Consider the following 23984-nt stretch of genomic DNA (forward strand, 5'->3'; position numbering starts at 1 on the left):
AAGTAGAATTACTTGCCCAGTGACACAGGTGCCTGAAGCAGGATTCAAACTCAGGTCTTCCTGATGACAATCTAGTCCTTAATCCACTGTGTTCTTAATTGCCACAATAGCTAACATAGAAGGTTTTAAGATTCACAAAATGTTTTTACATATATTATTTCATCTGATTAGTCTACTAGATAAAGTATTAAGTGAAAAATAATAGGCTTTTGGTATTTTAAATTATATGGTCTTTATTGGCCATGACTGAAGGAAGAAGGAACTGAAGGAAGAAGTAATATTTTATCTATCTTTCAGTAATATTTAGCAAAGTTGTTTATTTTTATCTCATTAAATATTAAGGAGGGAGTGGATGGAACTTTATGGTCTCTTAAGTTCCTTTCTAGTTCTAATAACCTGTGTTTGTCACTTTTAAGTGTGATTTGCCATTATCTAAGTGTGATATGCCAGGCCATATCTAGGGAAAGTCCTATTTTATATTTTATTATATATATATATTTTATATATTTATATATTTATATATATATTTATATATTATATATATATATTTTATTTTATAGGGAAAGTGCTATTAAGCACAATTATAACTTAAAGAATTTTTTTGTTGATATCTTGTTTTTATATTTTTTTTCCAATAAATTTCCAATAAAATTCTAGGTTTTCCAATAAATTCATTTTTTTAGAGAAGTAAACAAGCATGCCACCAATTCTGTATTTAAAAAGTCTTCCTAGCTGGGCTATGACAGGGCCACAGGCACCTAAATAAAGCACACCAAATAACCTTCTGCACTTCTCCCTACCCAAGGTTCAGCACCATAGCCAGACTGGGCAGGGTGGTAGAAGGAGGGGTCCAGCAGAGCCACCCCTCCCCAAGACTCTCTTGCCCACAGAGAAAAGGAAAAGGGTGAGAGGAAAAATCCAAACCAACAAAACATATTAAAAAAACTCACTCTGTAGAAATAAAATTTCCACATCCATAATCTCCCACCTCTTCAGAGAACAAGGAGAAAGTTGTATTCATATTTGTATTTAGGCTGTTTGATTGTTATAATTTCACATCATCCAGTTTTTGTTCTTACATCATTGTTACTGTATTTAGTTTCCTTGGTTCTGCTTAATTCATTTGTAATAGTTCACTGAAGCCTTTTCAGGCTTTGTTCTTCATAATTTCTTACAGCATGTGTAAGTATTCATAAGTTTTTAAATGTTCTCATATTCATCCTTTCATATAGGACAGTAATATTCTATTACATTCATGTACAACTTATGTAGCCACTCCTCAATTATGATATAGATCTGACTTTTTAAAATTCAGTTTTATTTTTAGTTCTAAATTCTCTTCCTTCTTTATCCTTACTCACACATTGACAAATATGTATATTCATACAAAAAAAAATTGACTTCAATTGACTGTATCCCCTCCAAAAAAAGAAAGGAAAAGAAAATATGCTTCAGTCTAAACTGAGTCTATTTGCTTTCTCTCTTGTAAGCGGATAGCATTTTTTGTCATGAGTCCTTTAGAATTGTGGTTGGTCACTGTATTGGAATTCCTAAGTCTTTTGAAAATTGATTATCTTTAATATTGTTATTGTGTAAATTGTTCACCTGTTTCTTTTCCCTTCACCTTGTAGCAGTGTGTATGTGTTCCCATTCCCAGGATTTTCTGAAATTAACCTCTCTTCTCCATCATTTCTCACAACACAATAATATTCCATATATTCATAGACCATATCTTATTCAGTCATTCCCCAATTGGGATTTCTTTGCCACTCTAAAATGAATTGCTTTAAACATTTTTATGTCTTTGGGTTCTTTTCCTTTATTTGCTCTCTTTGGAATATAGACCTAATAGCATTATTGCTAGGTCAAAGGTTATGCATGGTTTAATAGTATTTGTGTCTTTGTTTTTGTTAGCATAGTTCCAAATTGCTTTCCTGAATGGTTGGAATAGTTTAGAATTCCATCCACAGTGTATTAAAGTATTTGTTTTCCCAAAGCACCTCTAGTGTTTTGTCATTTTCTTTTTTTTGTCAATTTAGTCAATCTAATGGGTGTGAAGTGGTACCTCAGAGTTGTTTAAATTTGCATTTCTTTAATTAGTGATTTAGAATATATATTTTTTTCATATTGCTCTTGATAGCTTGGATTTTTTCCTTTGAAAACTGCCTTTGCTATTTATTACTTGGGGAATATAGCTTTGACTTTTAAACAAATAAAAAATTCCTAAATTTTTTTGATTCCTTCCCAAACTGACTGTCTCTTGTCACTCTGTTTCTCTTTTGTACTGGACCTGGGATTTCATTGGTAATGGGAACTTCCAGGAAAACAAACAAACTTCTTAACAAGTAGGTCAGTACCTAATCCTCAACTTACAGCTTTAGAGAGTTGACTGGGAGTAGTAGTTACTTGGCCTAGAGTCACAAGCCCAGTCTTAATATGAGACTGAACCTGAACTCAAGTCATCCTGATCCAGAGATGGGCTCTCTATCCACAATGCGATGCTGCTTATTTCAGTCAGTTTTACATTGAATAATTGTTATTGTATTTAAGTGAATTTGGGCGGAAAGTTGCATGTATTGACATGGGCTAGCCTACTACCAGCAACAGCTCAACAGTTCAGCTTAATTCAGCTCTGGGGAAATGGACATTTTAGTTGTGATGAAATGGAGTTTATAAATAGTGGTTTCCAAAGTAATTATAGTGATCCTTCCCCTTTTGTTTTTACAAATAAATTATTGTGACTCTTTTTTATAAGTCAATTTACATAAATAATTTTCTTAGCTTGTATTTTGTTCATATAAAATCTAGAACAGTGCAGATTTTAGTTAAATGTAGATACAAAAACAGTAAAATAAATTAAATTAAAACAACATGCACTGGCATTTGTTGATTAAAATTCTTTATGGAAATCTGATATGCAAAAATAAAAATATTATTAATCTGGTGGATGTGACCTTTCTTGGAGTTGGATATTTTTGAAGCATGGTGTCATTGATGATATTGCTACTAGAAATCATTTTAAACTACTAATTGAGATGAGATAATTTGAATAGCATAGTAGAAACTTTCCTTTGATGCAAATAAGACTATGAATGGTAGCTAAATTTGTATGGTTTTCATTTAATTTTGAAACTAGAGAACTCTGTTCACATGAAGGGAAACATATTAAGACTTTTAGGTTCAAATCAATAACCATTATTTTGAACTCACTATATAAGCCCCACATGTATCATATTTGTTCTTGGCAAATGGGTTCCTTATACATTCATATTTAATTGCGCTGGCTAAGTAATTCATAAAGAGGTTTCTACTTGGGCTTAATGCATTGGTTCTGCTATAGGTCAGAACTTTGAAATACAAGAGATCCATTAGCCTCAGCCTTCCCTGGAGCAGGGACAACGTTTGTGCTTCACCATGTTATATTGGACATTTATTACGTATATCTCCAACTGATATCTTTTTGGGTCAGAGTATGAAGCTGCATTGATTTATTTAGAATACTCAGTTTTTCAAAGCTATCCACCAGGTGTGCACATTTTAAGAGGTAATTTTTGTTATAAAATGATTTGCATTATCTCACACAAATGAAAATACTTTTTGAAATACTATTTTTGAAAAGTTATCAAAACTTACCCCCAACATATACAGAAAGCATAAGAATGTTTCTTGACAAATAGTGATTCAGTACTTTAAAGATATTTTTCTTGTTAGAGTAAGAGGATGCTGCTTACTTTTTGTAGAGTACTATGTGAAGGAAGAAAAGGGAAGGAAATAAAAATTTATATAAGTGCTTACTATGTGTCAGATACTTAGTTGGGACCTTTACAAATATTATCTCATTTGACTCCCACACTAACCCTGTACAGTAGGTATTATTATTATTATAATACCCCCATTTTACAATTGAGGAAACTGAGGTAGGCATTGGTGGTGCAGGTGCTGTTCTCTGAGGCTGGATTTGAATGCAGGTCTTCCTTAACTTAAACCCAGTACTACCTCTTTGGAGAAAGAAAAACAGTCCTTGATGTCAAAGAGCTCACATGTTACAGGAAAATAGGAGAAATTCTACATAAACAAGTGAGTTATATGAATGATAATTTAAGGGTGGGGGGGAGGAGGAAGATATGGAGAGGACAGGGAGAGGGATAGAGGGAGAAGAGAAAGGAAGAGAGAAGAAAAAAAGAGTTGACAAATAGCTTGAGTCTTCAAGGAAAATAGGGATTGTTTTACTTGGGGGAAAGGTAAAACATTTAAAATTATTAACTTAAAATGCTATATGTCCACGTTTTGCTGAAGTCACTTAATTTATCTGATTTTTGGAATTGGTTTCCCAAGATTGTGACACATTTCTAATTAACCATGATACCATGCTTTTATCACATTAGAAATGAAGCTAACATGTAAAGTTCATTTTCCTTCCTGGCGCTTCATTATGATTACAGATTTTCGATGGAGTTAACTTTAGTATATTTATCTTCATCTTTTGGATAAATATCTTAATTTTTTATGATATGTAGCATAGTGCATTATTCTGTCTCCATTTGGGAATTTCCATAATTCCAGAACAATTGAATTTTTTAGTATAACAATATATTTATTAGAGTTCTCTCAATGAGTAAAAAACTTTTAGGCCCCTTGGAAGTAAAATTTACACAAATTCTTTGGGTGAATAGTTTTTGTATAGTCTGTTAAGGATGTTCAGATCTTACTGGCTCACCTGTGGTTTTGTCATAGCCATGAATGAATGTGATGTGTCCTTTGTATGGGAGTTCTAGTGAGGAATATCTTCAACTTGTGAAGATCAGTATGTTTTCTTAAATTTAGAGAGTTCCCTGTTGTAGGGTACAGAGTTGAGACTTGATCTCAGGCCTTCTTAACTCAGAGACCAGCTGTCCATGCTGCCTCTCTGTGGAGTTCTATTATACTTCTTTCTTGAATCAATTTTTAATTTTATCAACGTGTGTACCTTCCCAAGTTCTGAACCATTTTTATCTCATCCTCTGTGATTCTTGTCTTTTGTACTCCCAGAAATCTTTCATTGGAAAGGGAGTCTGCTCAATATATATGGGGACCTTCCTTTTAATATTGGAAAGTTGCACAGAATCCAAATGGAAGAGAGAGATATTGTAGATAATGAGGTTCCCCCAGATGCTCATTTTTTATGTCATTAGGGCTTCTTTTGCCAAAAGTGGGAGCACTGCAAAGCTTCCTAAATGAGATCCAAAATCACTAAGTTTCACCCAAGTATCCACATAAGAAAAACAAAGTGAATGGGGAATGCCTATTGTCTAGACAGTGATATGTGGTTGGGTTTTTCATCTCATTGCTTTTGTCTTTCAATTGCAGGACAGATCTTGCAGATGGATAGGGACTAGAATTGAGTAGAAGAGAGTTTACATTTGGATTGCATTTGTGAAACTGTGAAGTGCTTTTCACTTTTCTTGATTCCAAACCTGGTCTTGCAATAAAGACTCATTTTCTTACCATAATATTCTGGAGATATTATATGGCTTCAAAGTATAGAATACCACAGTCTCTGAAGCATTAAATATCAAGTCTCCCAAGGATAGTAGAGAGATGGAATGTAGGAGTAAGTAGGTTGCATTAGAAACTGCATGGGGACAAGCAGCCTAAAAGATACTGTCAAAATGCCTTAATAAAAAAGTTCTTTTGTGTTCAGTTATTTATAAGAGAAATAAAAAGGAAAGTTGGCAAGGTATATTCAGTTTTGAAAACTGTAAAAATATTAAATGAGAATTTGTTAAGGTAATTTGATATTGTAAAGATAACATTTCTAAATTTAGGATGAAACGGTCTTTAACTTAATTTTAAACTTTGTGGATTTGTTTGCCAAATTCTTATATGATTAATTTAATTCATGTATCCCAAAATCTGTTAAGTGATTAATATTAGGAAAAATGTAACCCACATTCTATAAATTTCAAAAGGAAATTACTTATTGTAATAGTGGTCAACTAGGGAAACCAAAAGAAATGCTTTAATTTTTTCTCTTTTTCTTTTTAATTTACCAAAAAGGAGAAGAAATATATCTGTCACAAAATTAAGGTCATCTATTCCAAACTTATTCCTCTCCTTATTTTGCAAAGGAGGAATTGACTCATAGAAGTTGATAACTTTATTTAGTGGCAGATCTGTGACTAGAACTGAGGTCTCTAGACCTGGAGTCTCAAGGAAGATTTGCTCACTTTTTTCCTGATTAATTTTTTTAAGCCCTAAGTTGAGCACTTAGAGATAGGTGAAGGTGAATCTGTTAGTATCTTAACTGTATATTTTTCACTTTTCAAAGATGAGGATTGAGGTGAGGTGAGACAAGCTTATACATCATATCCATCTGTGTAAATCAGATCTATCAGATCTACCAGAACTGCAGCCACCTGGGAAAGGAGATAGTCCTAATGTTTGACAACAGAATCTTTGGATTGACTTGGAACTTTTAAATTTCCAAGATAGTTTTAATCTTTAAAGAATCTTCAGTTATTTTTGCTTTCTTCCTCCTTCAAGAATACTTGTGTTTATATTGCTTCTGCAGACAGAAACTTCATGTAAACTCCTTGAAGGTGGAGAATGTCTCATTTTTGTCTTGATATTTCCAGTGTATAGAAGTGTACCTTTAGCACACTAGGGATTTATATATATTTGTCAAATTTTATCGCACAACATTATTCATTATCCACTATGTACAACCTACCTTTCTTCACCCACAGTTAGGGGTAAATGGGAGCCATTGGGATGAGTTTGGAGCAATTGTCCCAAATTAAAGATATAATACTACCTCTTAAATATTCTGCCTGTGGTCCCAGAGAAGCCATTGTTTATCAAAACTTTATGAAAAACAGGATAATAAAGTAAAGTATCCTAAGTGCATTATGTGGAGGGAACAATTTTACTCTTACGCCAACATTGACCATATTGTATATGCAGCCACTTGTATCTTTCTGTTGCCCTTTACATTGGCTGGAATTTTGATTCTTTAGAAATAGTGGTAGTCTGTGCCATTGTGTAATAATATTGTAAGCTCCTTGAGTATTTATTAATTGATTGGACTGAGAAAATATTGGTGTTAGATAGGGTTTGGCAAAAAACAGGCTTTGCCAACCTGAACATCATGGGAGCATTAAAAGTGCAATGCACTTTCCCAAATGTGATACAACTTGATTGCTTCCTATTCAGTTTTTGCTACAATTCATTTATCTGCAGTGTGTATGCTTTTCATGACTGAACAAATCAGTGTGCTGGCTAACTGCGTGCTATTATCTGGGTATTAGTAATCTTCATCCAGAGTATTAGGAGGCAACACTGGCTTTGAAGTCAGAGGACCTGGGTTCACATTCCACTTCTGAGATGTACTACCTGCATGCCCTATGCAAGACATTTAATCTCCTTTGTAAAACATTTAATCCCCCATGGCTTGAATTTCCTTATCTGTAAAAATGAGTGGGTTGGATCTTTGGTTACAAAGGTTCCTTCCAGCTCTACATTTTTGAGATTATGAATTATTACTTGGAAAAATAATTATAGACATTTATTTTGTGCCTTTATGGTCTGTCAGATATTCTCTTGTTTGATCTTCACAACAACCCAGTGAGGTTGATATTACATTTGCTATTTTATAGATCATAGGCTTTTCAATTTAGAGTTTAGAGTTGGAAAGGATCTTAGAAGTGATTGAATCCCCTTATTTTATACATAAGGAAATTGAGGCACAGAGTATTCATGACTTCACCATGCCCACAGTTAAAAGCTCTTTTGATTAGATTTGCTAGACTCATGACAAATTCTTTCTTCTTTTCTTTTTTTCTCCTCCCCCCTCCTCTTCCCCTCCCCCCCCCCTCCAAAACAATACTCTTACCTTCGGTTTAGAACCTTAGTATTCGTCTGAAGAGCAGTCAGTAAGGGCTAAGAAGTTGGGGTTAAGTGATTTGCTCAGAAAGCCAGGAAGTAATGAGCCACCAGGCTGCCCTGGTAAATACATTCATACTGCCCTTTGTTCAGTGCATTCCTCCCTGGACAGGAGCTACATGCCAGAAATCTACATCTCTTTCTTGGACACCAGTGTAGCCATTTTTCACTTCTCAAATTGCCCTTTCTCTTCATTGTCCCTTGCCTTCATCATACAGCTGTGAGGGAAATAATAGCCTACTCCCTTATGTTTTTCAGTGTCTTTTCCAAGAACTCTTTATCTTTGGCAGTACCTTTTAGGTTCTTTCTGGCAACATCATTTGTGCTTTTATGAATCAACAGAAATAGTTAAGTATTTTGATACATTTTTTTGGGGGGGGTTCTCTATTATTTCTTAAGTAAATGTCCTCACAAGACAACAGACCTCTCTCGGTCTTATCAGATCAACAGATAGCTGCCTTGTTATCCTTGCTCAAGGAATCACCAATCACTACAGTTCTTGTCTTTCTCAAATTCTTACTGGAGGAACTTTCCCCCTGTTAGCTTCTGTGGATCTACTTAAATTACTTCTCACTGAAAAGACATCTCTCCCTATTTAGTCAATAGTTAGTAAACATTTTATTAAGCACCTTGCATGTGCCAGGTATTGTGGTAAGGGAAAGGGATACATAAAAAGGCAAAAAGTAACCCTTGCCTTCAGAAAGTTTGGGGAAGACTTCTTGTAGAAGATGAAATTTTAAGATCAATAGCTACTTTTCCCACAGAGCATCTATCTCTGGCCTCTTTAGCAAGAAAATAAAATTGAACAACAGATAAAATATATTGGAAAATGCTGTAGATGTTTATTATATATATTTTATTATTTAGTAAAGTACATCACTTATGTAAAGTACATTTCTTATGAAAAATATGGAGAGGTATGAACTAGACAATAATATAATTGGTTTAAATTAGTTGAAGTGGTTGAAAGGCCATACCAAGTGGTTATTAATGATTCCTTGTCATCTTTGCTGAAAGTCTACAGAGGAGTGTCCCAGGGATCTGTTTTTGGTCCTGTAGTATTTAACTTTTTTTTTAATCATTGTCTTGGATAAAAGTGTATATGGTATGTTCATCAAATTGGCTCAAGGGATTATGGAATCATGATTTAGAAAGATCTTGTCAGGATAGAATATTCAAATAAATCTAATAAAATGAAATTCAATAAATTTGAACATAAAATCTTACACTTGTGTTTAGAAAATGAACTTTTTTACAAGTACGATGTGGAGGAGGCATGAGTAGGCCACCATTTGTAAAGGCTCTAGGGATTTAGTTGGATTAAGAGCTCAACATGGGTCATCATTGTGAAAAACACATGTCAGAAAAACACATGGGCTATACTGAGAGACTGTAGCTTCTGGGAATAAGGAAGTTCCTCTGTATTCTGTTTTGGTCATACCACAGGTGAATTGTTAAGTTTTGGACATTGATAAGACAGTGAGGTTCTAGAAATAGGCATGTTAAAATGCAGAAGAGCACATCATAAAAAGATCAGTTGGAGAAAGTAGGGAAATTTTAACTTGGAGAGGAGAAGTTTTTGGGGAAATGTGACAAGTGTATTCAAATACTTCAAGAATTGTCATGTGGAAGAGAGGGTTTGACCCGTTCTGTTTGGCTTCAGAGGGCAGAACCAAGAACATTGAATGGAAGTTATAAAGGGGCTAGATATCAGGACAAACTACTTAATAATTATAGCAGCCCAGAGTTGGAATGGGTTAGGTTACCACTTGTTGGAATTTCATAGGGAGAATTTCTTTTCAATATGTTGGACTGCATGGCAGTTGAGGTCCCTTCCAATGCAGAATTCTGTAATTTTGTAGTAGTTAAGGATCAGTGGTGGGATATGAACCTAGATGATTTTTACTGTAGGTCTGCTGTTCTGTTACTATGTTAACATTGTTAATGTCAATTTTCAACACTATATAGAACATTTTGTTCTACAAATGATGTCAAGCTTAAGTATAGGGAGATAAACCAAACATTTATTTAGCATTTACTATATGCTAAGTGGTGGGGCTGCAAATATAAGCAAGCATGACTGTCTCTGCCCTGAAGGAGCAGATATTCTAATAGGAGGAAGAAAGTATATATAGAGGAGTGTAGGCAGCATGGAAAGGAGATCCTGGGAAAGTTGCATGGAGGCATTGGTCTAGGTAAGAGAAGTGAAAAGATCATCCATAAGAGCTGGATGACCCAGGACCAGAGTCCTGATAGCAAAGGTTCCAAACCTTAAGCTCTAGCTAATACATTTTCTGTGACTAAGCACCATCTGTATTAGAAACTAGATTTGGAGTCAAGAACACTTGAGTGCAAATCCAGCCTTAGACACTTATTTATTAGTTGTGTGACTCCAGGTAAGTCATCTGTTTTTGTTTCAGTTTCCTTAAGCTAAAAAATGAGTGAGTTGGACCCAACCTTTAAGTTCTCTTCTGGCTTTGAATGGATTATTCTACAAACCTTAGAATAAAAAAGGAAGTTGAATAGGGCCTGGGACGTACCACCAGGGCTTCCAGGTGGTCTGCCATAAGTTGAGGGAAGAACTCCCATTTATTTAAGGAGCCAGCCTGGCATTGTAGGTAGAGAGCCAGCCTTGGAACCAGGAAGACCTGGGTTCAAGTACCACGTGGGAACCATGTTGATTCTGTGACTGGACAATTTCCTTAAGCTCTCTGTGCTCTTGGCTATTCACTAGGACTAAAAGTTGCAGAGAAGGTATTGAAATGCCTTCTGATTCAGGACTTTACTTTTATCAGTGACATCACAGGCCTAGTCCCTGTCCTTTTAATGCTGATGTGCCACAAATGCTCAATACTTATTTTTCCTTTCTGATGTTGGAAAGAAATCCCAAACTCTACCATAAATTAATTAGGTCTTGCAGATAGAAAGTAACAGATATAGACATAAATGCCATAGAGAAGCCTGGGGTTTCTAAAACACAATGTGTTGCTTTTGGAGTTAGACCCAAGTTTGAATTTTCACTTTTTAATTTATTACCTGTGTGACCTTGGGCAAGGCATGCAATCTCTTTGGGCCTCAGTTTACTCATCTGTAAAATGAAGGAGATGGATGAAAAGGTTGCAGAGGGTCCCTTTCAGCTCTAAGCCTGTGATCCTACATGCCATAAATGCCAGGAGAAATGAGTGATGTAATCAATAGATTAAAAAAAAATTAATGGAAGAAAGAAGCATTAGTTCAGGTGTTAATTTTTTTGGGTGTTTTTTTTTCCTTTTTTGTGTTTTCTTGATGTAACAAGAAAAGAAATTCTTCTGATAAGATTAGGGACAGATAGCAAGATATTTTTTGAAGATGAGACCCGAGATCTTGCTTTGCTTTCCATCTAGCAACTCCTGAGATATTTTGTTACCTGTCCAGCTGTAGCTGTCTTCTTTACCTGGCTCATTATCTTTGGGTCTGGATATCTAGAAATCATTCCCTCCTCTATTTCTTTTCATAATTTGGAACTCCTGCTTTGCCACTATGTATCTGGCCCCAGGTCAGACCATGCTTTGTATCCATCCAGTTGTCTGCCTCTCTTCATGCTCTCCTTCCTGTCATCCACCTATTACTTGGGCAGAGTAATCAAATCAGTATGATTACTTCTTAAAGCCTAATCAGTAACCATCCCTGTGAGACTCTAGACCAAAACTGGCTTACTGTCTACAGCTCCCTTATATGTATAGTTTCTCCTTGAGGGCAGGGAACTCTCCCTTTTGTATTTGTATTCCAAAGCACTTAGCTCATGCTATGTAGTAAACTTAATGATGAACTTTTAAAGAAATTCTTTTTCTTTTACTTATTCAGGAGACCTTTATAGGAAACTATTTTGTTTTTATAATTTTTGGGTCCTATATTTGTTTCTTTTAGACATAGCTAGATAAGACAATGGACAGAACGCTGGGTCAAGAAGACTTGAGTTCAAATTCAGGTTCATATACTACTTAACTATATGAACCTGGGTTAGTCACTTAACCTCTGCTTTTCTAAGTTTCTTCAGCTGCAAAATGGAGATAACAACATCACCTTCCTTCCAGGATTATTGTGAGGATTAAATATGAAGGTAATTGTAAAGAATTTAGCACAGTATATTTATATGACACACATATACATGCTTCCTTTTGCTTCCCTTACTCCTCTCTTCTTCATTAGCATCCTGAAATTCCATTTTACTGGCTGTGTCAAATTATACTAGTAATTTAACCTCTTTTGACCTCACTTCCTTATCTATAAAATGAGAATTTGTACTAATTGATACTTTAGATTCCTTCTTTATCTAATATTTTGTTCTATGTATTTCTAGAATTAGAGGAATTGATAAAACATTGAGTTAATTATGTGCCAGGTAGGTCATATTAGTTGGAATATAGTTGCCAGGTGAATTATAATTAACTAGATGGTTAACCTGCTGAATTTACTTTTCTGGTTTTATGTAGTAAATATTTTGTTTGTTTTTTATACCTTTTTATGTTAGAATAACGATGTTTTATATAATTTGTACAATTGCTATAGAGGAATTTGACCTAAGTTTTTGTTTTTAATGGGTCACATAGTATAATATAAAGAGGCATTTAATTATGGGTTGTCCAATAATGGAATAGGTGATTTTGTGAAGATATTCATCCCTGTTACCAGAATCAGATACAAGTCTGGGTGAGGATTTTGGTGAGGGGCATATACTTTGGGCAGGAGTTGGACTAGTTAATCTCTAAGGTTTTTTTTTTCCAATTCTCAGATTCTGTAAAAAAATATAGGTAAGTTGTTGAAAAAAGAAATATATTGACAATCAGGTCATTTTGGTGGAAGTCTCAATGAAGTTAAGGAGAAATGGGCTTGGAAAAACTATTTCCTTAAGTTTCTTCTTAACTTTGTCCATTAACAGAGTTATAAAAATCTTCAACTTAATAAGAAAGTCAGATTTATTCAAGTACATTCTGTGCTGACTGAATTTAAAGCATCTTTGAATTTTTTATTAGTTTGTGAAACCAATTTAAAATCTCAAGTGTAGGAGCTGTTTTTGGAAAAGGCATCAAGCTAGCCATTTTATTCCATTAATTGGCTAAATGACTAATGGAATATTGCTGGTCCAAACAAATGAAGTCCTCTTATGCCTAGGATTAAATGTAATAACTTATTAAAAAATAAAAAATGAGTGCCCACCCTGTTTCCTATTGAGAACTTTAAATCCCATTAAAAAAAGATGACATAAGGATCTCTTTATATTTGAGAATTACATGAAAAGTGAATCATAGACAAAAAATTCTTTAGGTGTAGGATGTGTTGTATAGTGGACATAGCACTGGGTTTGGAGTTAGAGGATCTGGGTTCAAATTTCAGTTCTGCCACTAACTTTTATGTTTATAGGCAAGTCATTTAACCACACTTTTTAAAAATCTGCAAAATGATAATGGTATTAATTTGTTAAAAATGGTTTTGTTTTTCATGATCAACTTTACTCTCAACATTTTAGTATTCAGATAAGAACAAAAAAGAGGGTTATAATAAGAAACTATGAACTTTTTATGGACAGTTCATTTTTTTAAAAGTGTATATTAAATTTTCTACTGTAGTGATATAGCTTTGACCTCTTTTGAACCTTTTATTTTCTCTCTGCCTCCCTTTTCTCCTTCCCTCCTTTTTCTTCTGTTTCCTCATTTCTCCCTTCCTCTCTACCCCTCTATCCCTTTTCTTTCCCATTCATTTTTCCTCCCTTCTCTTTTCTTCTCTTCTCCTTTCCCTTACCTCTCCTTTTCCTCCATTTTTCTCTTCATCTTTCCCTCCCTTCCTGTACTTTGCTGTGGCCTGATGACTATTCTGGTGACTTTTTGTTATCTTATCTTTCCTTTATTGCTCTTTTTCTTTGGTGTACCTTCCCTTTCATATCATTTTAATCCTGAGCTTCTTCTTGTGTGAGATGAAATGAACCTTAATAATAAGGTCTGATATTACACAACAGTTCTGTTTAAGAGTAAGAACTAACACACCTCTCCTAACTTCTGGTAAAGTCTAGGACACCTCTCATTTTCTTGTCCTCCATTATTATTATAAGGGAGAAGAAGTAGGACTGTTATATTTATTTATTCTATGCTCAAAGGTCCTCTGCTGCTTTTGGAGTGTCATGTATCTTGTGTGCTCCAAAGGATCTGAGATCTCATTGAGGTGTGAAGACTCCTCATGGTACACATAGAAGCACATCCACACCTTTTCATCCTACTCTTGTTTAGGTCATCCCATAGAACTTTCACTGCATGTCCATTCTATGTGCTGGAGGTCTTTTCCTTGATCTCTTGGTGTTAGGTGGACTAATGGAACCTATTGTGAAAAGGGAATTCTTTGTTCCTTTTGCCTATTCTGAGTTCACACTTGTGAAAGGGGGAAGTGACAAGGAGCCACTATAAAAGGCCCTGAATTTCTGGGGCTAGGGAAGTCGACTCCAAGAAGGAAGTCAGTTTCAAGAAGGAGTTGGACTTCAAGAAGGAAGTCACCTTAAGGAAGAAGGTTGGCTCAAGGAAGAAAGTTGGCCTCAGGAGTCACCTTCAGCTTCAGTCATCATCTTGACTTTGATCAATAATACTTCAAATTGGCAATCACCATTATTATTTAGAATCTTCATATGTTTTAGTCAAACCATTAAAATTTAATTCTTACACCATTGTCCATCTGATATGTCCTAGAGATCATTGTCACTTCCAAGGTCAGATCCTCATATTGTGTGAAGGAGAGAAATGAAGTGAGTACATGTTTGAAACTGTATCCTTAGTCTTTAAGCTTCCTCCCAGTTTCTTTTCTTTTTTTCTCCCCCTCTCCCCCAATAAAATACCCTCTTTTACAGAGAGGACTGAGGTTGTATTATTTGAGTGCTATCTTTTTTCTCTCCACCTCTTTTCTCTCCTTGCTCCAGATTAGACAAAGATATATTCCTTTCTTATTTCCATGCCTAGTACTTCCATTTGTGTCTTCTGACTGGTCCTCTTTGGCATGTTCCAGTTCTGTACTTCATCAGATCCCTCTCTTGTATTTTTCCATGTCTCTCCATTACATTTTTTTCCCCCTTTACCTATTGATAGGCAGCCCCACCCCCTCTGTCCTTAGACATCCTCCTTAAATTCTGTTTATCCCTCATATATCTCATATATCTTTTTTCCAGATTAATATATTTTTTATTCACTTTTTTAGTTTTTCTCCACTAGCCGTTCTTTCCTTAAACCCCTTGCAGTCATACTTTTGCCTTTAGTGTACTAAAACTTCTTTCTCACAGGTTAGTCTGTATTTTTCTTTGTTTCTGCTTCCATGTTGACCATCCCTCCTTTGATATTCTCTATTATTGTAGATTCTGTGATACTATGCTCTGTCTCCTCTCTCCAAGCATTCTTTTTCTTTTTTGCTCATTAAATGCAGACATTTCTGAAGGTTCAATTCGGTTCTCTCTCTCCACTCCATCTTTTTTTCCTTTGAGATCTCATCTATTACCTTGCTGTAACTCTATGCAGTTAATTTGAAATACACACACACATACACACACACACACATCTTACTGACCTTTGTCTTCCTCTAGATCCAAATTTCTTTTGGGGTATATGGACATTTCCACTTGGATGTTTAGGTGGCATGTCAAACTTAAAATGCAAAAACTACACTTGTTATCTTTCCCTAAAACCTTCCTCTTGACCTGTGTCTATAAGTGGCATCCTTCATATCTCCTAGAGTAGTAACCTTTGCTATTGACCTTTTATCCCTTTATCCTGACTCTCATTAGTTACTTAGAACTTTTCTAGCAGCCAGATTCTTGTGTCTTTCCTTTTCCACCCCCAACATTACCAGTCTAGGTTAGGGATTTGTTAATTCTCACATGGACTATTTCTTATCTCTCTATTTCTAGTCTGTCCCTATTCTAATCTGTTACATATAGATGCATAGATCTTGGAGGGACTTTGAAAGAATGTCTAGGTATACTCCTTGTGATAGGGTAAATATCCTAACCACTCTTAAGTTAAGCTAATTTTTCCTTAAGTGTATAAGTAATAATAATAGCTAGCATTTATATTTTGCATGCTATTATATTAGTCACTTTACCAATATTTTCTCACTTGATCCTTCCAACAGCCCTGCAAGGTAGGTTCTGTTATTGTCTCTGTTTTATAATTGAAGAAAGTGAGGCAAATAGAGACAAAACCTCCTTGTCAAATTATTCCTGGGGTCCTCGGGGGAAAATAAGAGAGACCAAAGTGGGGATTGGGAAGATGGAGAAAGCTGGTGACTTTCAAGGCAAGGTTTATTGATTATGGGTTCTGTTTTATAGAGAGTCTGAGGGATTAGGTAAGCTTTTCACATACACAGTGACAAGATAATGATTTACATTGCAGCACAATGGATCTGGTTTACCTATCAAATCTAGACAGAGTTTTCTATAGGCTGATAAATCAACATGTCAATATGTAATCATTTAAGCCAGAGAACACTTACTTCAGTAGAAGTAAGAGCACACTATTGCAGTAAGGTACAGCGGGGAGGGGTTTGAAGCCTCAGTTGAGGCATAGGCTATGTTTTTGCTGTGTAATGGTCTCAGTGTTTCTGAGTTTGCTTCCTCCACAGCTTTGCTGAATGGAGTTAGGCCGTGCCATCAATTTACTATCACATTGAATCTTTCCTTGACATTTGGTTGGTTTGGAGAACTAAGGACTCAGACTTCACCCACTGCTGCCCCAAGGAGTTCCAAGTGTGCACTGATGCTTGGCTCATAGATCATCATGGGGAATTTAGGCAATGAGTTTTGCTTAGCTGAATTAATTTTAGGTTTCTCAATATCTATCCTTGCTGAATGTTTATCTTTCTTGCTATACCTAGATAAATCTCTGTTAACTATCAATGATCTATATATGTCTCATAAACAGTCAGGGAACTGGCCTGAGTCAGGTCCATCCCAGAATACTTCTTTACACTCTCAAACCTTTTTTGCTGGAGACCCATAGAAGTGAAGTGAATTGTTCATGGTTATGCAGCGAATAATAAATAGTAGAACTAGAATCAGGTTCCCTCACACCAAACCTGCTGTGTTTTCACACTGTGTAGTCTCTATAAGACAAAAAGAAACATATACATTTCATAAATGTGGCTAGTTTATTGAAGATTTCCCTTGGATATTTTAACAATAAATTGCACTTACTAAATTTTCAGTGTTTTTCTAATTCTTTTTAAGTTTTCACTCTAATTAAAAAAAAAAACTAACTCATAACCTTCTATCTTAGAAACAATATCGTGTATTGGTTTCAAGGCAGAAAAGTGGCAGGGGCTAGGCAATGGGGGTTAAGTGACTTGCCCAGGGTCACATAGCTAAGAAGTATCTTAAGGCTGGATTTGAACCTAGGACCTTCTGTCTCTAGGCCTAGCTCTCAATCCACTGAGCCACCCAGTTGACCCCTCTAATTTTTGATACTATAATAGGAAACTACTTTATTCAGTGTACCTTTTCCAGTGAAGTTTCTTAAAGAATGTCAAAATTCTTTAATAAAAATATAGCTTTGTTCTTGTTACCCCATATTTAAAAACCTTTATTTGATAGACATTAGGGTATATCCCTTGGCATGAAATTGCAGGGTCTTGATAGTTTGGTCTCAGCCTAGCTCTTTAAAGTTTTTTCTCATTCTATATCTTTATATATCCTAACTTCTCAGAATCAACCTAAGTGACTTAACATTTCTCCAGCAAGTCTGTACTTTCTTTCTTAGCTTTGTTTACACACTCTTCTGCCTCCATTGTCTTTCTTCCCCTAGCTGATCCTTGTTTAATTCCTGCTCCTTTCAACAAAGCCAAACTCAAATGGCACTTTAAAGAAACTAACATGCATATGTACACATTCAAATTTTTAATTTAATAAGACAAGTGGTGGCTATTATTTTTTACATAACATTCATTTATAAGTATATTCTTTCCTTTCCCCCTTATTCCTTATACGAAAGAATAAAAAAGAAACAAAAACAATTCCTCACAACTAATGAGCACATCAATTGAGTCTGACAGTAGAGGCAATATGTTCCACATCTTTAGTTCCCAAAAGATGGGGGGGGGATAGGTTTTCTCATTTCAGTTACCGCATAAAACTTGCCCATATCTTGTATTCATTTTTTTTGTTGTTCTTCCATGTATATTGTTTCAGTCATTTTGAATATTATTTGTCTGATTCTGCTTATCTGACTATTTCTTAATAGAAACCTTCTCATGCTTCTCTGAATTTTTTATATGTATTGCTATTAAACATAGTAGTATTCCATTGCATTCATGTTTAACAGCTCTTCAGTTGGTTGATATCTACTTTGTTTTCAGTTCTTTGATAATATGAAAAGCATTGCTATGAATATTTGCTGTATGTGGGAACCTTTCTGTTTCAGACCACCTTGGAATCATTTTGAAATATATGTGTAGTGGTGAGATTTCTTGATCATAGTATGGATATTTTAACCACTGAAATATATACCTAGTAGTGAGATTTTTTTGGTCATAGTATAGATATTTTAGTCTCTTTAAACAAAAGAGCTTAATGTCTAATTGTTTTCTAGCATGCTTGGATCAGTTTACAATTCTATCCACAACATACTAGTGTACCTTTCTTTCCATAATTGCATTTTTTTGAAAAGCCCTCCTTTGGTGTCCCCATGGTCGGAAATAAACTCTTTTCTTTCAGTTCCCAGGAATAATTTGTGCAATAACTAAAGTACAAATTATCTACAATTATCTATCTTTAATAGTGTTGGTGGTGGTTTGGTCCCTTTGACTAACGTGGATTTCCACTTCAATTCCCAATCCTATTGATGAAATCAAAGAAAGGGAGAAGTAACAGAAAAATATAAGGTGTTAATGTTTTAAGGGAAATACCGATATGTTTATACTATTACTCTTTTAAGAGGTGTTAATTCTGATGGAATTGAGGGGCAGCTTGCCACTGTATGATGAAAGAATGGCTCTGTCCCTGGTGGCCTTTACAAAATAAGCTGGTCAATCATGACTGAAAGTTGACCCAGGGGAATTTAAGGAATATGAGTCCTAGCAGATTAGGAGAGAGCCAGCTATGAGGGATAAACTCAACTTTTGAGAGGGGATTTTTGTTTTGTTTTTTTCTTTGACATATCTACTAGAGGCTTTATTGCTCAAAATATGACATTCATTTGCTGGAGCTTTCCAGTCATTCCCCAGTCTGTGGCTACCTATTTTATTTCTAGTTCTTTGTAACCAAAAACTCAACTTTTTTACTATGAGCCTTCTCTGGCTGATTTTATGTGGTTGTAATCTCTTGCACACTGATATCCGGGATATTTCATAAGTGTCTCAAAGGGTGGTGGAAACATTTTAGAAATCTCTAAATAAGATATAAGTAAGATGCAACTTAGTATCAGCAATAACAAATAAGCTTTACTTCTTATCAGCAATAACACACTTGAATAGATAGGAAGAAAAAGAATGTGAAAGACCAGAAAAGGAGGTGGGTTGTCATAAATCTAGCCAAAGTGAAGGATAAGAGATGAATTGCCAGAGTGTTGTACTTATAGCCACAGAAATGTTAGACAAACCTGTAAAAATGCTCTGGTAGTGTACTGGGTAGATCCTATAAGGAAATTTTGCAGAAAGACCTAGAAAACAATTACTCAGGATGAGAAGAGGTGAATTGCTTGCCATTTGCACCAGTGAAATAGTTATCAAAAGTAAAGATCTTAAGGGGAAAATGATCAGTGAAGCAAAACTGAAATCTGGTTTAAAGTAACAAAGATTGAATAGTTATTTTGCCGTGCCATAGTATGTTCTTTGTCTATGCACCCCAGTCCCTACATTCATTTGAAAGGATGGAGACAAAATAGATATAAGCAAACCTATGACTATCTTGTTTTAAATAATTCAGCAACTACTTAGCAGAAATTCGGTGTTTTTGTTCTGTGAATTAATTTTCAATGCTTAAAGAATTTTCCTAAAGAATTCAAGGTGTTATGTTCTAAGGATATTTATACATCCTTAACCTTGAAAACTAGTAGGGAAGAAAATGTAAGGAAACTGGAAGAAAAGAGAAGAGGAAAATGTGATTAGGGAATAAGAAATTTTAATACCAATAAGGTTCTATGCTACCTAACCTAACTGCTTTGGGAAAAAGGGCAGTACTTCATTGCTTCATTCTTTTTCTTAAAAAATCCATTGAAAAGTACTGTTGTAAGTGGTGATTTCTGATTATTTCAATATTTGATTTTCTTTTTAATATTTTTATGCTGATGGAAAAAAAGACCTTCTATTTGTGTTCCACATGATATAGATTGTTCATGGCCTGGTCCCTTCCATTCAGTGCAGTTAAGTTAGGCATTGCTAGTAAAATTATCTAATCTGTGTCTGCATCTGATTGCCTTTACTTGTCTAAATTTTTGTCTCCATGTTTACTTCCTAGATTTGTTTTAAATGTGGATATTCCTGGACTGGAACACATAGATTTAGAATTGGACACAAAGGAACCTAAGCCGACAACATCTAGTCTAGTTTCCACATTTCACAAATCAGGAAACTGAGGCCCATAGATGTAAAATGGCTTGCCAAAGATTATATAGGCAGTGAGTTGCAGAGTCAGAATTTGAAATCAGGTTTTTGAACTCTAAATTTAGTATTCTTTCCACTACACACAAGCACTAGGTGAGATCTGTGGGAGTAGGTTATTACAGGCCAACTGGGTTAAGGAAGACATAGAAATAGTTATCGTTGTGATACCATACATCTCTGTAGTGTTGTAGGTGTTTCAAAATGCCTAATATCTGTTGTCTCACTTAAGTCTCTTAAAATCTGGCGAGTAAAATTGTAATTGTCAGTCAGCAAGCACTTAGTAAACTCTTGTTATGTGCCAGGCACTTTTGAACTCTGGGCACCCCAAAAAACAAAGTCCTTGTCCTCTAGGGACTTGTGTTCTATTGGAGACTACATAAAATTATTATGTACATACAAGATAAAAGCAGTGTTAATGGAAGGGAATCTGAGAGGGAAGACACTGTTACTGCTGGAGGCCATAGAAGGGTGGGTGGGTGGGCGACCAGGAAGAGCCTCTTCTGGAAGTTGGAATTTGAACTGAATTTTGAGGTAAGCCAGGGAAGCTACTAGGCCGAAGTGAGGAAGGAGAGCCTAATAGGCAAAAGGCACAGACAAAGTTGAGAGTGAGTTTTGTATTATTTTACATGTCCTAAAATATAATCTAGGTGAATATGACAGAGTAGAGACCCTTTCTTCTTATTTTAGCATTAATATTCCAAATTTTCTTCTTTTCCATTTTTCTCCTCTTTCCCTTTCTTCCTTTCTGGTAGAAACCATAGTTATACAAGCCAAGCTTTAGATGTCAAGATGTGATTCTGAAAGTAAGACAATTTTGTTGTTTTTGTTCTTAGCTCGAATATTAAGTAACCATGTTGACACTGTTCACTGGACTGTCCACTTATTTTAATGATTCCATGGAAATAAGAGGGAGAGAGAAAAGTAGAAGATAGGTGGTAAAAAGAAAGAAGTAGAAAGGGGCAGTAATGCTATTGGTTTATGGGATCCATCTATTAGAATTTAATGTACAGTTTTAAGTTGAGAGCTAGGGTTTATGGTCAGGCGACTTCTTCCTACAATACATTCTAATGAAATTGATTGGAATCCCAATTCATCGGGGTCTTTTATTATATCAAGGACCAGTCAAACTTGCATTTTCCTTTTTTTCTTAAACCCTTACTTCCTGTTTTAGATTCATGCTAAGTGGGTTCCAAGGCAGAAAAGTAGTAAGATCTCAGTAATTGGGGTTAAGTGACTTGTCCATGGTTACAAAGCTAGGAAGTGGCTGAGACTAGAATTTGAACCCAAGACCTCCTGTCTCTAGGTCTGACTCTATCCACTGACCTGCCTAGTGGTCCCAACCTTCCATTTTCTAGTTGGCATAGTAAATAATATAATAAATTTTAATAATTGAATTGAGACTAAACTTCTGGGGACAAAAACTGAATAGTCTTTTAAAAAATGTCAATTAGTATCCAAAAGCCAAAACAGTTTTTAAAGTCAATTAAGTACATTTTCAGCCCTAGAAATAACTTGGAGTTCAGTTTTAAACAAAATAAAGTGAAAAGATTTAGGTAAAGGCAATCCAATTTTAAGGTAGAAATAACAAAAGACAAAATTCTTAAACCTATTTCAGGTTCCTATTTTAAATCCTAGCTAATATACAGTGTAGGTAAAAATGAAGGAGGAAGTTGAAGTTCTGCAGAAAAAATCATTAAGAAAGGAGGCAGAGGGCAAAGACAGTAGGAAAAATATTGGCTCTGAAGTCAGAGGACTTGGGTTTAAATCTCACCACTGACATCACTAGCCTTGTGATTTTTTGAGAGGTTTCTTAATAACCTTAGGTCTTGGTTTCCTCTTCTATAGGAAATAGAATTCGACGAGGATCACATCTAGGAACCTTCTCACTTTCAATCAATCATTATGTGATTTTTTTTGGTGCTCCTTCCCTAGCAGATTTAGGTATTTAATTATATTTTGCTTAAGTTAATTATGAAATGTCTTTTTTCCCATGAGGACATAATAATAAATGTCTAACAAAGGTATTCTAGGAACACGTTAGATAAAATGAAAATATGAAGCAGCTAAGAATAAAAAATATTTGTAAATATATAGTTAGGTAAACAAAAAAGGAATTCAAATATCGCTAACTACTTTTACCTTCTTCCATTCAACTCCATCTCTAATTCTTCTAATTCTAATCCTAATAAAGAGTGACTAACTAAAGAGGTAGATACCTTTTTCTTTCTAGAAGAGAATTAGTCATTTTTTGGACTATAAAGCCTGGGCTCTCATCTACCTCACCCTTATTTCTAGAGTTGGAGATGTCTCAGAATAAGGGTAATTTTAAGAATAATATGCTTTTAGCTACCCTGTAAGAAAAGTGAGGTAGATATTTGGGTCCTGTAAACCCTTTCGGTGCTACTAGGCATTTTCTAACAGGACTAGAGATAAAAAAATGAATCTTTGTAAAATTACATATATAGGCAAGGGTCCCTAATATTTTAGTCATCACACATTGCAATGACTACATTATATACTGGCATTATTACTTTAGATGAATGAAAAAGAATTTTTAAATGATTATTTTGTGTCAGATTCTTCATTAAGAAAGGATTATACAAATACAAGGGAGTCTCTTCCTTCAATGAACTTTCAAAAAGAAAGAGACATCACCGTAGGACCATGGATTATAGAGCTGGAATGGACTTTAGAAGTCCCTCTTAACTAATGAGGAAATATAGCTCCATAAAGGTGTCTGAGGTGGGAGTTGAATTCAAGTTTTTCTAATTACTTTTCTAATTACTAAATCCTATCCAATTGGCAACCCTGCCTCTTAGTATATGTAGAAGATTGGTGGTTAGAAAAGGATGTTTTAGTTTGGGAAGTCACAAAGATGAATTACAGCCTTAAGGTAATTGATGGAAATGCCCTTTCTAGAAGAACTAATGTTGAGTAAATGACTGTTCTCAGTGTAAGAGATGGAAAGGAAAAGGGGGTTCCATAGCAAGAGGATAGATAGGGTTAAGCATGATTAGGTATTTCATCAGTCAGTCAGTTTGGGCAGTAAGTGGATAGAGTACTGGGCTTGGAGTCAAGAAGATATGAGTTCAAATGTGGCCTGAGATATTAGCTTATGTAACTGTGGGCAAATCACTTAACTTCTGTTTGCCTCTGTTTCCTCAGCTTTTAAATGGAGATAATAATAGCATCAACCTCTTAGGGTTGTTGTGAGAATGAAATGAAATAATAATTATAAAGCACTTAGCACAGTGCCTGGCCCATAAAAAGAATTATATAAATGTTAGATATTATTACTAGTCTTATAAAGACAACTTGGCTCTAGGGTAGTTAGTTCCAAAGCTGTATGGCTTAACTCTTCTTCTCCAGCATGGTCTCTGGCAGATCTGAGGGTCCAGCTACATCTAGATATACTTTTCTCTACACATAAGTACCACATCTGTTGCTGGGTACTAAGCACATTT

At 35.1% G+C, this 23984-nt stretch overlaps 1 protein-coding gene across 25 annotated transcripts in view; it reads left to right on the forward strand.

Moving 5' to 3' along the window:
• Positions 1-23984, forward strand: part of FUT8 (fucosyltransferase 8) — a 461812-nt gene that overhangs the window by 22255 nt on the left and 415573 nt on the right. The window lies entirely within an intron of this gene.

This window comes from Monodelphis domestica, chromosome 1, assembly GCF_027887165.1.
Source record: "Monodelphis domestica isolate mMonDom1 chromosome 1, mMonDom1.pri, whole genome shotgun sequence".
In the NCBI taxonomy this organism is placed as follows: Eukaryota; Metazoa; Chordata; class Mammalia; order Didelphimorphia; family Didelphidae; genus Monodelphis; species Monodelphis domestica.